This window comes from Mandrillus leucophaeus, unplaced genomic scaffold (genome assembly GCF_000951045.1).
Source record: "Mandrillus leucophaeus isolate KB7577 unplaced genomic scaffold, Mleu.le_1.0 Scaffold315, whole genome shotgun sequence".
NCBI classification, from domain to species: domain Eukaryota; kingdom Metazoa; phylum Chordata; class Mammalia; order Primates; family Cercopithecidae; genus Mandrillus; species Mandrillus leucophaeus.
In genome coordinates, this window is record NW_012103310.1 from 143771 (window position 1) to 159146 (window position 15376).

Consider the following 15376-nt stretch of genomic DNA (forward strand, 5'->3'; position numbering starts at 1 on the left):
GGTTCTAATCCAATACTACTGGTATCCTTACAAAAGGGAAATTTGGACACAGAAACAGACACAAATAGAGGGAAGATAATTTGAAAAGACACAGGGGCCAGGTGCAGTGGCTCACACTCGTAATCCAGCACTTTGGGAGGCCAAGGCAGGGGGATTGCTTGAGCCTAGGAGTTTGAGACCAGCCTGGGCAACAGAGGGAGACCCCCATCTCTACAATATATTTTAAAAATCAGCCGGGTATGGTGGTGCGTGCCTGTGGCCCCAGCTACTCAGGAGGCTGAGGCAGGAGGATCACCTAAGCCCATGAGGTCAAGGCTGCAGTGAGCCATGTTCATGCCAGTACACTCCAGCCTGGGTGACAGAACGAGACCCTGTCTCAAAAGAGAGAGAGAGAGAAAGAGAGAGAGACAGAGAGAGAAAGAGAGAGGGAGGGAGAGACAGAGAGAGAGAGAAAGAAAGAGAGTGGGAGACAGAGAGAAAGAGAGAGAGAAAGAAAGAGAGTGAGAGAGAGAGAGAGAAAGAGAGTAAGAGACAGAGGGGGGGAGACATAAAGAGAGAGAGAGACAGAGAGAGAGAGAGAGAGACAAAGAGAAAGAGAGTGAGAGACAGAGAGAGAGAGAAAGAGAGAGAGAGAGATGACCATCTACAAGTCAAGTACAGAGACCCAGAACAGTTCTCTTCACAGTCCTCAGAAGGAAACAACCCTGCAAAGAACTCATATGAGCTGGACAGTGGGCAGAGATTGGACAGTGGGCAGAGACTGGACAGTGGGCAGAGGCTGGACAGTGGGCAGAGACAGGGAGCTCAATGCCCCCAGGCAAGACCAGCAGAACCCCACCCTCGGCATCAGAGGGTCCACATGCTCTGAGCAGAGGCCTGATGTTGTTCATCAGCAGAGCAGCCGCTGCAGACCCAGGGTGAGTGGCCTAAACTCCCAGCTTCCCACAGAGGAAGGGCCAAGCCACACAGCTCAGCAAACATCCATTTCCTTTCTCCTTCCTCCCTGACTTGCTGACTGAGGAGACCCTGAGAGACTCCCCACTCTCCCACTGGGGTCACCTGCGCATTGAAGCCAAGAAAAGTCCCATCCAGCTCCGCTCCCCTGGCCTGCCCAGGCAAGAAAGCCCCTTGCTCTAGCACTCCTATTTGAAACCCCCACCCTCTTGAGGTTTACAGTTATCACCACTGATGCCTATTTTATTAAAACCTGGGACAGGGGTATGTTCCCCTTCCACAGGTTCCCTTCCACCTAGATTAACCCTTTGCCTAATTGGCAGAGGTGAATGAACACAGTTGAACCTGAGGGTGCTACCCCGGAAAAGCAGAAGTCCTTTCCTGTACATTCTTTTATTATTATCTTTACAGACAGGGTCTCACTGTGTTGCCCAGGCTGGTCTTGAATTCTTAGCCTCAAGAGATGCTCCTGTCTCAGCCTCCCAAGTAGCTGGGATACAGGTGTGAGCCACCACGCCCAGCCTTCCCTGTATACTCTTCTCTTTGTCCTTGACCTCAAGCCTTCCCTAGCAAGTAACTATAGGCCTATGTACCCCAAACCTCTGTGCGACTTCTGGTCACTTACCTATGAACGCTCCACTCTGCCCCCTTAAATTTCACTCCTCTATGTGCTCAGTGATGGCCATTGTGGAGCTGGTGCCCTGGAAAGAAAGGATATATGTGAGTATCAGGGATGATTTACACTCTGTTAAATATTGCATTTATATTCAGCACCAGCTTGAATTAAACCCTCCAGATTTGTAGGAATTACCTTTCTTACTGAGGTTTAATTACTTCTATGATGTTGATCTACCAGGAGAAAAAAGAAAATGTACAAGACATAAATTTTAAAAACAGAAAAGGGAGCACCAGACAGCTGACAATATTTTTCTTAATACAGAGCATACAGATCCTAATTGCCTTCAAACAGCTATCACCCTGTGGATGAAATAGAGATATCTTTATTTCTAATAAACAACAAGAAAAGAATCTTTTATGCAGTGTTCGCGTGGAAGCACCAAACATCTTGCCATGCCAAGGATCAAATAATTTTATTAATTGACCAATCAAACCTTAACCATTCCTACTGTAGTCCAAGAATATTCAGTAACATGGGGAAAATATTTGTACAACAATGTTAAGGGGTAAACGGTAGAATTCAGAATTAAATATTACATAATATATGTATAATCACACACAATGATTCTGTACAGGCACAAAAAAAATGAAATACTTTAAATAATGGTCATTATAGCTGACTGATGAGTTCCAGGTGATTCCAGCACGTTTCTGTATTTTCCCAATTTATTAAAATAAGCTTACATTACTTTTTTAATCAGAGAAAAATGTTACATTATATCTTAACCATTTAACAATTATATATTTACTTTATGAGTATATGAATATCAAATTAATTTTACATACCAGGCTGCTAGCCCATTAGGTAAAATTTTATAACCCCAAAAGTTATTACAAACTGTGTACTGGAACCCATAGAAGCTCAAGATATATAACTGCAAACAAAAATTAAATAAAATATATGAGGTGTTAATCACTTCAGCAAGGATAGTTTTTGGTAACTGATTCTGTTTTAGTGTGCCACTAGAAATATATCCTCTTCGTTTATGTCCTCTCTTGCTTTCTCTGAGCGTATCAAATGACAGCTTATGCGGAAATCAAGTCCAGGTCAAATTACCAATATTCTGTAAGTGGCTGGAGGTCAGAATTACCTTCTAAAGAGCCCTGAGTCCCCGGAGTGAGTTTCTATTTATTCAGCATTCTACTTCCCAATCCCAGCTAATAAAAAAAAAAAAAAAAAAAGGAGAAAGGGGGAAAATGGGTCCCAAGCTCAGGGTTCAGCCTGTATTTTCAAATAACCAAGAAAAAGACAGGCAGGCATATGCAGGCACAACCAGAGTACAGGGTCGAAGTCCCTTGTAGTTGTAAAGGCAAGTGTTTGATTAGTTCCATTCAGCTTGAATAATTCTAGTTATGTGATAAAAGAAAAAGAAAAAAAATTGTACCCCGGCAAACAGCTAAAAAATCCTTAATGGGCTTTGAGGGCTCCCTATAGTCATTATATTTTTAATGTAATGGGCAGCCACCATGCGCCATGCCTACTGCTAGAAACGTAAGATGCCATGATGGGTGAATGTGGCCCTAGATCCTTGGAAGAGCGGGGTCACTTCTTTCCCAATTGTTGAATCTTTTTACGTCTATTTTTGGTTTTAATACATGTTATGGAAGCATAATCGTCCTTCCAAAAATACTTGGTAAGCAACATTGGTTTAATTGTGTATAAAATTTATTTTAGCTCTAACAAGGCATCTGGATCACAGATTCCTATAAAGGTTGCAAAGTCAGGCCCCGAGTGATACAGTCCATGGGACACTGCCTTTCCCACCTCTATCCATTCCTCCTGCTCCTACTCCCAGCTGCCTTGTGTGAAAAGGTCAGTTGTACTGGTTTACCCAGGATAATGAAATGTCACTTTGAATGAGCTGCTATAATACTATTTTTACTGCTTTTGCATGTTCCTTTCTATATTTATTTCATCTTTGAAAGATGCTTCACGACATCTTTGCAAGATGAATGGAAAAGGCAACGGGGCATGAGTTGAAATGTGGACTATGCTAAAGCTTTACAACTCAAGACCAAATTCCACATCGATACTTCCTATTCACTTCCATAGTCTGCTTGCTGCTTTCCCTGCCTCCTCTACCCTATCCCACCCCAACCCATTCACATGGACTTCAAAAATTCAAGTCCGGCAGGGCATGGTAGTTTATACCAGTAATCCCAGTGCTTTCAGAGGCCAAGTCAGGAGATTACTTGAGGTCAGGAGTTCAAGACCAGCCCAAGCAACACAGTAAGACCCTGTCTCTGCAAAAAATATAAATAAATAAAAATTTTAAATTAGCTGAGCATGGTGGTGGGTGCCTGCAGTCCCAGCTACTCGGATGGCTGAGGCAAGAGGATTACTTGAGCCCAGGAGTTTGAGGTTATAATGAGCTATGACTGCACCACTGCACTCCAGCCTGGGCAACAGAGTGAGACCCTATCTCTAAAATGAGTGAATGAATGAATGAATAAATAAATAAATGGATTAATTTAAAAAAACAGTCAAATCTGATAATGATATTACCCAGCCTAATTCTTTCCAATGGTTCCATGTCACTTACCAAAGACAGTCAGAACTGCTCATGCATATTCCAGGCCTTTCTGGTCATTCCTGCTGGCTCCTTCCCCACTCCTGCAGCCAATGTGATAGCCCCACACCTGTGTGCATGTATTCCCCAAACCCACACCACCCTCATCCCACCTCATCACCAGAAGAGCAACTCCTATCTGCACCAGCATCCCATCTTCCATGAAACATGTTTCTCAGGAAAATGTTTAATTAGGAAAGAAATTTAAATCAGTATCTTCTTGGAAGAACACTGGAGGGATGGGCTTGGACCTGGAGAGAAAGTTACACCCAACCTTAGAGAATCTTGCCTCTGCTTTTTCTTTTATTCAGTACCCAGTAACTACTGATGAGGTGGACTCTGTACCACACATTGATTTCACTACTAAAGCCCCAGGAGAATAGACAAGTCCTGGAACCAATCCGGGCTGGCAAGATTTCATGGGAAAATGTGCATAGAAGTAAAACATGCAAACACGTATTTTAAGTCCTTGTGAAATACACTTCTGCAGAAGTATATCTTCCACTTTTATCACATCACTGTCCCCAAGAACATTTGGGGAATAAGGTGGCCACTCGGAGAGTTAAGCTGCAAAACCATCAGACAATACGTATAAATGGCAGGTTTAAGAGAAAGAATAGCTCCCAGTCCAGCAATCCTCCCACGGGGATGGATTACCATGTCTAAAGATAAAATGTGCTCCTTGTAAACTAGAGTGGCCAGCCATGGAAGCTGCCCAGCCTGTGCGCAAATGTTGGCAGGCCCCATAGAAGCACGGTGCAGGGAAGGGGCTGGCCCAAGGACTCCAGCTGCCTGGCCCAGGGGCAGCTCTATCTAAATGAAAGAGTGTATTAATTTCCTAGAGCTGCCATAACAAATTAGCACACACTGAGTGGTTAAAAACAACAGAATTGTATGGTTTCACGATTTTGGAGGCCAGAAATCTAAAATCCAATATCATCAGGGTTAGCTCCTTCTATAGGCTCTGAGGGACAAGACATTCCATGCCTCTTTCTAGCTTCTGGGGGCTGTCAGGAATCCTTGACACTCCTTGGCTTGTAGCTTCATAACTCCAACCTCTGCCTCTGTCTTTACATGGCCTTCTTCTCTTCTAAGGGCATAGAATTTGTAAACTGTCATTGGATTTAGGGTTCACCTAATCCAGGATGATTTCATCTTAAAATCCTTAACATAATTACATCTGCAAAGACTCTTTTTCCAAATAGGGTCACATTTATAGGGTTCGGGTGGACACACCTTTTGAGTGGCTCACCATTCAACCCACTGCAGAAAGCATCCACTATTCTGATTGAGCCTTCACCACTGACACCCCCAGTTCTGAATCCAAGCTGATCACCCTTCTTTCTGATTGTGATTTCATTCCCCAGGTAGTTAGACCTGCCTGGCATTCTTGAGAGTCCAGGCTCTCTGCAGTTATATTTCTTGTGAAAAATCAATGGATTGGAGATCTGGTTTTACACTTGAGTCTCATGAGAGAAGCGTGTGTCTGTGCTAGAGAGAGAGAAAAAAAAAAAAAAAAAACATCTCTTAATGTGTTGACCCAATCCTCTCTGAGCCTGCCAGCCTGGGGCCAAACCCAAGCCTGGCAAATTCTCTAAGGTAAGCCATCCTGGGAGGCCCCCGGAGACACTGCCTGTCTGCAAAAGACCTTCTGCTATGCGCTGCCAAGTGAGGATGAAGAATCAGAGCGAACCAGAGCTCCTCAATGAGCCAGTAGTCACCCCAGATCCTTCCACCCTACATCTGTGCTGACCAGTGGGGTGCACAGTAGTGTGCCCTAAGGATGTGATCCCTTGGATTATTCTTTTGGAAGATGAAGAGTGGAGTCAGTCAAAAGGCAGAAGAAGAGATAAAGAAGAACCTTAAAGACCATTCTGACTCCTCATGAACTATCTCAGATTGAGTGATGCCCACCGTTCAAACACAAGTGTGACCAACCTGTGGCCAGGTAGCTGCTGCCTGAGAAGTAAGGACCCTCTCAGCTACTGTCAAAAAAGCCAATAGAAATAGATCTACATTAAGACTTTTTAATCCGTTTTGTGTTGCTAGTTTTGTAATTGCTATTGGTGTTTTTGCATGATTTCCAAAAGATCTGGCTTCCTGGAGAAGCTGGCAGTTTTCCAGTGATTAAAACTATTCTCTGTGATAAGAAAATGATTGGCTGGATGTGGTGGCTCACACTTATAATCCCAGAACTTTGGGAGGCCAAGGCAGATGCATCACTTGAGGTCAGGAGCTTGAGACCAGCCTGGCCAACATGGTGAAACCTCCGTCTCTACCAAAAAACACAAAAACTAGCCAGGTGAGGTGGCACGTGGCTGTAATCCCAGCTACTCAGAAAGCTGAGGCAGGAGAATCACTTGAACTCAGGAGGTAGAGGTTGCAGTGAGCCAACATTATGCCACTGCACTCCAGCCTGGGCAAAAGAATGAGACCCTGTCCAAAAAAAAAAGGATTAGGAAGTAAGATTAAAGGTCACAATGACACTATATGTGTGTCCTCGGGGAAGACATTTTAGCGGAGAAATAAAAGCTTTCAGGTGCTTTCATCTGTGAGCTTCCAACAAACCTGTGAGCCTCTGGCAGTAGTAGAAATTCTCAGATGAGATATGAACTCATTTCCAGACCCACAGACATTGAAACAGGGAAGAAGGAGCTAAAGTGAAAGGACAGAGGTAAGGGACGGTTTGTAGCACTAGAGCCAACAACTGGGAACCTCATAGCTCCAACTGAGTCATCCTGGCTCATGCTTCCGAAGTTAATTTAACTTAAAGAAATACTTTTTTCTTTATGGATGAAGTGCATGGGTCTGTGCTGTGTGTCCTGCCCAGCTTCCCTTCATTTTCTGTGCCAAAATCAGCTGAAATGCTGTGTCTGCCCATTACTTTTGGCCAATCAAGTAGAAATGCAGGGGCTAGAAGCTCCAGCACATTCCTGTCTCATTTCCTCCCTGTCCGCTATGATACCAACATCAGCAGGAAATTGTCCAAAACTGGCAGTGGTTTCTGGAGGGAAGGAAACAGCCTCCTAGCGAGAAGGATCAGGGCAAGGGCTACGCATGCTTCTGCGTTTCGTGTCAGACCTAACGCCTCTGTGCCACTGCCCGAAAGAAAAGAAAGATTCTGGAGGATGTAAGTGCTGGAATCATCACGTGAACACCTTTAGGGACAATGTTCTAGAGGCCCACCCCTATGGCCCCTTGGATGGGAAAGAGCAATATCATTTCAGGAAACATCAATGAATTTAATAACTTAACATTTCCTGTAAAGAGAAAAAGGAAAGAATGACACGTTCAGCTGGCAAAAACTTTGGTGTCTAACATATGCCAACTCTTCCTTCTCTAAAGGCTGCAAAAGTCAAGGCCCATGTGAATACAGAAACATCACTGATTGAGATGACCGTGGTTATTCAATATACTTCTGCCGCAATGACACTTCCAAATGCTATCTAAGAGTTTTTCTGCAAGGAGCTTGGAATCGCTCCTGTAAACCCATTGATATTTTTGTTACATTGCAAGGATTTTCCCCTAAAGTAAGGATCAGACAAGAGCCTTAAATGATAACTTTTTAAAAACCTGCCTGCCTTTTCTTTTAATGGAAGTTTTCTTTTTCAAAGGTGAAGGATGTTGTTTTTCATGAAAGCTTTGTTGCCACCAACAGAAATTCAAAGTAGAGAGCTAGAGGTGAATCAGGTAGGATTACCTACATTGCTGTTCTTGGAACGCAGCTCCACTTATGGGATAATTGTCAACTATTTTAATATTCTATTTTCCAGGAAAACATAGTCCATGTTCAACAGAAGCCCAGTAAATTCCAAAGCGGACAATCAACAAAGCAGACTCTGTCACCAGGCAAGATATGACTACATCTGGGTCAACAACATGAAGAAATACGTTATCACTGTGTAAATATGAACAGTTCCAGGAAACAGATCTTTGCATTCCTGCCTTTTGTTTCACTGAAACCGGGACATGGAGCTCATGCTTCCAGACAAACGTCAAGTCTACTTTGACCCTGGCTTTCCCCAAGTACACGAACACTCCAGGGAGGCAGAGAGATGCCTGGCTGAAACCAAAGAATCTTCTGGCCACCCCCAAACCTGCCCCTGGCAGTGGCCTATACAAAGTAAGTCTGAGAAATGTAATACATCTTAGGAATGCACCTGGAAAACAGCAATATTATATCCACCCAGGGAAAAGTCTTCCTGGGGATTAGAGTGGGCTCTGAAATTTGAGGCTTCTCAAGCTTTCATAATTGTTATCCCAATTAATGTAACTGCAGACACCATTCTTATATTCCCAGGTACAATAATGTCCCATGCCTTTGAAACTCATCAAGCCATTTGCTTCAACACTTGAGGAGCCAAGCCCCAAGGTTAACAGCCCTCCACGTGAGCCTATCATCTGCCTGCTGTACAAACGCATTTTCTTTGCATTTCAGTCATGCCCTGACCTTGGAGAGGACGATGTAAAGGGGAACGCCTGATTAACTTTCCATTTATAAACCAATTATTTTACTATTGGCATCTTCATTCTGCAATCACTGACATAAAATCTTTTACAAAACAAAATGTAATAAATGAGAAATCGATTGGACTTTTTTAAAGTTTGCTTTGAAGTCAGCCATTAATAAGAAATGTCCTTTAATAAGAGAGCTCTGTCTGTAGTTCTTCGATGTCAGAGCCTAGCTGTGTGGCTGCTGGAGGAGATGAAGCCACATTCAATCAAGGCTTAGGAACTCTTCCTTGTTCATCTTTAACTGCAAGGACAGGGGCATACTATTTTTCTTTTTCTTTTTCTTTTTTCTTTTTTTTTTTTTTTTTGGTACAGAGGGGGTCTCCCTAGGTTGCCCAGGCTGGTCTCAAACTCCCGGACTCAAGCGATTCTCCTGTCTTAGCCTCCCAAAGTGCTGAGACTATAGGTGTGAGCCACCGCACCCAGCCAGTACCAGAAGTACTGCTTCTCTACTTAAAAAAGAGGGAAAGAATGTTTTCATGTAGATCTTCGCATGCTAAAATCACACCAAAACCTCATGCAAGGTCAATGAAGAACAAAGTTATCTGTTCCCACCACAGAATCTTTGCATTGACTGTCACTGTCCCAGACACTCTTTCCCAGAGGTCAGCATGGTTCCCTTCTTTATCTTCTTCAGTTCGTCATCAAGTGTCACCTTTTGGTGAGACCTTCCCTCACCTCCCTACTGACAATTATGAACCAGCAGCCCTCACACCCGCATCCCTTCTCCACCCTGCTTTCCTCCATAGCACTCCCAGGCTTGACATTCCTTATATTGTGTCCACTCCTCCCTTTTGATTATTGCATGCCTCCCCACCATAAGAATGTAAACTCCATGAGGACAGGAAGATCCCAGCAACACCTAGAACAGAAGCCAACGTACAGCCAGCACTCAATAAATAAAATGAGACATATACATAAAGTATTTACAATGGAAAGTCAAAATACCACTGCCCGTCATGAACAAGTCATTCCCCTTCTCTCCACAAAGATAGACAGTGTGGCCAAGCCACTGCCCAGGTGAGTCAAGAACAAAGAAGAGAGAGAAAAACTGCTCCTGTTCTCCCACATCAGATAAAAAGCACCGTGCCTTCCATGTCACCTGGGAGCTCAGACTCAGGCAACTACCACGATCCCTGCCCACACCTCCACCTGAAACTCCAGAGGGAAGAGGGGTAATGTTCCCTCTTGCTTCTAGTTTGCTTGTGGCTTGCTGGTGAGTCGTATCCAGGGCCAGCTCCATGGGAACTGCTGTAGTCACACCCAGGGTCCCACACTCAGAAGAGTCCCAAGCTTGGTTTCATGCTCTGCTGTGGCCATCTGGAAATTCTTGCCAATTTTACCTTTGAACCTGGGACAGTGGAGCATGCACGTGAGCAGAAGAGATTCGTAAAACCAAAAGAAAAACTTTATATTTTAGTACCTTTAGCAGCATTTTTTCTCTGCTTTTTCAACAAGCAGATCCATATTTTCTTTTTGCACTGAGCCCTAAAAATTATGTAGTTGGTCCTGGATGTATTCATGTACTTTGTGGAGGGAAAACTTTCTAAGGTGGAGAAAATCCACTCACTCTAATGGTTCTGTTCTCCCAACTTGAAAGAAGCGTGGTCATCTCTTTTTGGCTAACAACAGCAACAACAAAGCTTAGATTCTATTAAATCCCAAATCAAGGAGAATAATTGAGCTGACGAGTTGCTTTGAAGGAAAGAAATAATAGAGAAAATTCTTCTATAAAAATCATTACTGGAAATGCTAATAAGAGTAGCTGGGAAACTACTTTTGTTGTTGGGAAGCTATTTTTGTTGTTTGGAAACTTCAGAAGGTTATTTATTGAAGTCACATCACAATTTCTACTACATGTGCACCATGTACCAAAAGGGAATTGTCAATCCACCTCTTCCCAAGGGAAGAGTCAGGATTAGTGGACATAAAACCCAAGGCTTTACAAATACTGAAGAGAACTTGGCTATTCAACAATTATGCATATTAATAAACGGCAAAATGCATCATTAATTCTATAACTTTCTAATTTTGAGAAAACTCCGTAGACTCACAAGTTAAATTAAAATAGAAAAAAAATTAAATGCATTGCTAAAATTTAAAAGTTAGATGGGTCATTCACATGTTGAATGATAACGATACCCAAATTTGATAAATTTCAAAAGATCAAAAAGTTCAACTTCATCTAACTTGTGATGGTTAATAATGAGTGTCAACTTGGTTGGATAGAAGGATACAAAGAATTGATCCTGGATGTGTCTGTGAGGGTGTTGTCAAAAGAGACTAACATTTGAGTCAGTGGGCTGGGGAAGGCAGACCCACACTTAACCTGGAGGACATAATCTAATCAGCTGCCAGCAAACATAAAGGAGGCAGAAAAATGTGAAAGGAAAGACTGGCCTAGCCTCCCAGCCTCCATCTTTCTCCCCTGCTGGATGCTTCCTGCCCTCGAACATCAGACTCCAAGTTCTTCAGTTTTGGGACTCAGACTACACACACACACACACACACACACACACACACACACACATGCACACACACATATACATATATATATCTTCTATTAGTTCTATTCCTCTAGAGAACCCTGACCAATACACCAACTGAGTCATATTTTCCTAATTTGTCAATCCTTCCCTATTTCTCTATCTCTACTATTCTATGAAAGATAATACAAGACCTAGGAAATAAAATCAAACACCTACAGAAGTCAGACATGTAACGTAAACATGTGAACCAGGCTGAACACAAGATAGAAGGGGTAAGACAGTGGGACTGCATGTGTACCTTCTAAAACTTGTTTGAGGCTGAATATTGCCTTGTCACCCAAGCTGGAGCATAGTGGCGCAATCTCAGCTCACTGCAAACTCCACCTCCTGGGTTCAAGCAATTCTGCCTCAGCCTCCCAAGTAGCTGGGATTACAGGCACGCACCACCACACCCAGCTAATTTTTGTATTTTTAGTAGAGACGTGATGTCACCATGTTGGCCAGGCTGGTCTCAAACTCCTGACCTCAAGTGATCCGCCCGCCTTGGCCTCCCAAAGTGCTGGAATTTTACAGGTGTCAGCCACCGTGCCCAGCCACTTTTTAAAATCAAGGGATCTTCTGAATCTTTAATCAAGTCAGGATCTTCTGAAAAGCAGAAACCAGGGCAGGATTCAATGCACAAGTAATTTATTAAGAGAAGTGCCTATGAGTCTCTTATTCAGGCTGTTATAACAAAATATCATAGACTAGGTGACTTATAAACAGCTGAACATGATTTCTCACAGTGCCAGAGGCTGCAAGTTGGACATCCGGATGCCAGCAGCAGGGTTAGGTTCTGGGGAGGGCTCTCTTCTGGGTTGCAGGCAGCTGACTTCTTGTTACATCTTCATATGGCAAGATAGGACAAAAGAACTCTCTGAGTATTTTTAAAGGGCACTAATACCATTCATGGGGCTCCACCCTCATGAGCTAATCACCTCCCAAAAGCCGTCACATTGAGATTAGAGTTTCAACATATGAATCTGGGGGGAAAGACATTCAGTCTACAACAGAGAGAACAGGAGGAGCAGGCTACCAGAGATGTTAGACCATCATGTAGGTCTGACCTCCTTGAAGGAGAGAGGGAAGGAAGCAAGGTGAATTAGATGCTTCTTCAACTACAGTGCATTTCTCCAGGAAGTTCTGCAAGGCCAACTGGGAGGCCTCAAGCCATAGTCAGAGGCATCTCACCTCTCCCAGAAACAGGCCTGTCTGGGTATCTCACCTTGCTCAGCCATGAAAAGCAAGGTCTCGGGCCAATCAGTGATGGATTTCAGAGCACAGCAGCTGGGGCTGTTGGTCAACGATGCCACCTGCTGTCACAGATCTGAGGCCATTCTCATATCCCCCATAGTGCCCAATAGAATACACCTGAAGGTCAGCAATCTGAGATCGCCCAGGCCTTTGTTAAACTCTCATGCTTCACTCTCTCGCCAACTGTCATCTCTCCACGCCTATACCTCACTACCAACCAAATGAAAGTTTAGCTATCCATTCCATTCAGAAACATGGAAATAATTCATTCCTTGAAAAACGGACCTTGCAGGACCTGTGCTAGGAGCAGACACAACTTCAAAACAAGCTGTCCTTACAGACCTGTTGGAAGTCAGTCACCGGAGTTGCCTTCAGGCCAGAAAGTTTGCATCAGGTGTTCAGGTTGTTCTGTTTCCCCACAGAGGTCACAATGCCCTTGACTGAATGTGGCTCCATGGTTGGATAAGTTATGCAGGAATAAACCACAATTAAAAAATAATAATAACAACAAATGTTTATGCCAGCTTTTGAATCATAAAGCAATTTCCCACCCTTTCCTTTCCATACAGAAAAGTGTTCCCCTTAGGAAACTTCCAGTGATGCCACTGCTTCTTCCATGGATGCAAAAAACAGTGTTAGTGTTGTATTTTCAAAGTTGAGAAGGAAAAAAAAAAAACCCAGCACTACCAAACCGAGGACCTGGGAAAATATCAGTGGCAGTGTTGCCACACAGAGGGACTGAAAATATAATGGCTGCATTCCCCAAGGTAGTCTCAAGTTACCAAAATCATTCTGTGGAAGGCCAAGAGAAAATAAAGAAAAAAGATCCCTGTAAATACGGAAGCAGTGAAGAGAGCAGCAATAGAAGGGCAGCCTTTCAAAAACACAAAGGAATTATGAAACATGAAGGAAGATTAACAGCTAAAGCTTCACAGGAACCAGAAGAAAACAGGCAACTGTCAGAAAGCCCAGGAACCCTCATACTCAACGTGTTCCCCAGAAAACACCCTGCCCTAATGTGTGGGGTTTTTTTTTTCCAGGAAACGGAAACCCCATTTCTTCCACTGCACTCATCAGAAACCTGTCCATGTTTGACGACTTCTCTCCTTCACTCCTATACAACACATCACCCGGTCTTCTTGGTTTCGTTTTCTCTTGAATCCACCTACTTCTCTTAACCCTAATGTCCACCCTGGTCCAAGTGAAGGTCACATTTTGCCTACTCTTTAACAATGGACCATCTAACTGGTCTCCTTGAGTCAACTCTTGCTACATGCCCCCATCATTCTCTAAAGAGTCCTCAGTGGTCCTCTTAAAACATAAATGTAATCCCAGGACTTTGGGAGGCCGAGGTAGGTGGATCACTTGAGATCAGGAGTTCAAGACCAGCCTGCCCAATATGGTGAAACCCCGTCTCTACTAAAAATACAAAAAATTAGCTGGGTGTGGTGGCGTGTGACTGTAATCCCAGCTACTCTGGAGGCTGAGGCAGGAGAATCACTTGAACCCAGGAGGCAGAGGTTTGCAGTGAGCCAAGATCATGCCACTGTACATCAGCCTGGGCAACAGTGAGACGCCTCTCAAATAAATAAATAAATAAATAAATAAATAATTGGGATCATATTGTTCCACTGTAGTCTAAACCTCTCCAGTGGGTTCCAATCCAGTTGTCATCACAAAAACCCTCATGCTTGACAAGATCCTGCATGTTTGTAACCCCTCCCTTTCTAATATATCTGCCCCATCTCCTCAGTCCCTACACAGCAACCGCACAGGCCTTCCTTGGGTTCATCAAATATCGTGCTCCATCTTACCTCAGAGCCTTTGTAAATACTGTTCCCTCCACCTTTCCTCCCTCTCTTTGCCTATTACTTCCTGCATTTCCTGAAGCGCAGATGCCAGTTCCTCAGGAAAACCTTTCCTAACATGCCCTGCCTACCCCATCCCAGAACAACTCAGTCTATATATATATATATACACACACACACACATATACATATACATATATTTAACACTTTTTGTAGCATGGTTGACATTTTTAGCATATTTGTAGGGTGGTTTGACTAATCTCTGTTTTTCTATCTCGACTTAATGCAGAAACTATGCCTGCCTTTAATTTTCTCAATCATTCCACCTGTGGCTAGCCTAGCATCTGGCTCATGGATGAATAATTGGATGGATGGATGGATGGATGGATGGAGGGATGAATGGATGGTCAATCGATCCATTGATTGACTGATTGCTAAGTATCGGAATATTGTAAAACCATAAGCCAGAAATATTATAAATCCATAAGCCATCTTTCCAGGGGCAGAAATAAATATCAAATGTAGATAGAGGCTAATGGGTAAATATACCACTTTTTAAAGTTTTAATTGCTGAATAGGTACCATATGCACATACTTCAAATCTACAAGGTGTCCACTGAGAAGATTTGCTCCTGTTCTGTGTCCTTCTACTCCATTTTTCACTGCCTTTGTAAGTAACTAATTCAATAAGTATCTTATATTCGTTGTGTTTCTTTGCACAGATACAAGCAAATGTTATTTTCACTTTCTTACACAAAAGAGAGAATAGTATGCACAGTGTTTTGACACAGTGGATTTCGTCGTTGCTTTTGTTTAATCTAACAACATACTCCAGAGCTCTCTGATTCGTTCCCTGAGAGCTTTCTTACTCTTGGTACAGCTCCGTGGCAGCCCATTGTATGGACGCACTATCCTTTATTTAACCCTTCCCATCCTGCTGCTTCGTCTTTTGCTATTTGAAACAAGGTGGCAATGGGTAACATTGGGCATATGTCATTTTGTACCTGTCTGGGTCAGACCATAGGTCACTTCCTACAGAAGTGGGACAGCTGGGCCAGCTTGTAAATGCACT

General features: G+C 43.3%; 1 long non-coding RNA gene across 1 annotated transcript in view; it reads right to left on the bottom strand.

The window, feature by feature from the left end:
- Positions 1 to 9005: 9005 nt before the first annotated feature.
- Positions 9006 to 15376, bottom strand: part of LOC105544991 — a 30357-nt gene continuing 23986 nt past the window's right edge. Inside the window, exon 4 of the long non-coding RNA XR_001006849.1 lies at positions 9006 to 9166. This is a non-coding gene — a long non-coding RNA (uncharacterized LOC105544991). The remainder of the gene's footprint in view (positions 9167 to 15376) is intronic.